We start from the raw sequence: 434 nt of genomic DNA on the forward strand, positions 1-434 counted from the left end.
CCTGCATCTTTGCGCCGGCCTAATGGTGTTTCAGCTCGAACTGGGCTCCCAATAGCCGTCCCAGGCACCAGCCTGGACCCGGCACCGCTGCCAGGGTCCAAGACATCCCAGCAGCCCCAAAGGGCAGAGCAGGATGGTCCCCCAGGGCATGGCAGCCCCAGCCCTGCCCTGCCTGCCTCTGCCTGCCTGCACCCTGGCTTGCTGTGGGCACCAGCAGCAAACGGGTACCCCCTGGTACCCACCTCCCCAGCACCGAGGACCTTGTCTGGGTGACCCCTGTGGGCTGGAAGCAGCGTGAGGAGGGCAGAGGGGTGAAAGTGGGATCTGAGCACCTTGGAGCCCATGGGCTTTGCTGCCCGGCCCCTGCCTGAGGCCTGGAGGTCCCCGGGGGGGGCAATGTTGGGGAGAATCACACCCTCGCTGTCTCTGGGCAG

Source organism: Cariama cristata, unplaced genomic scaffold (genome assembly GCF_000690535.1).
Source record: "Cariama cristata isolate BGI_N322 unplaced genomic scaffold, ASM69053v1 scaffold28118, whole genome shotgun sequence".
Lineage (NCBI taxonomy): Eukaryota > Metazoa > Chordata > Aves > Cariamiformes > Cariamidae > Cariama > Cariama cristata.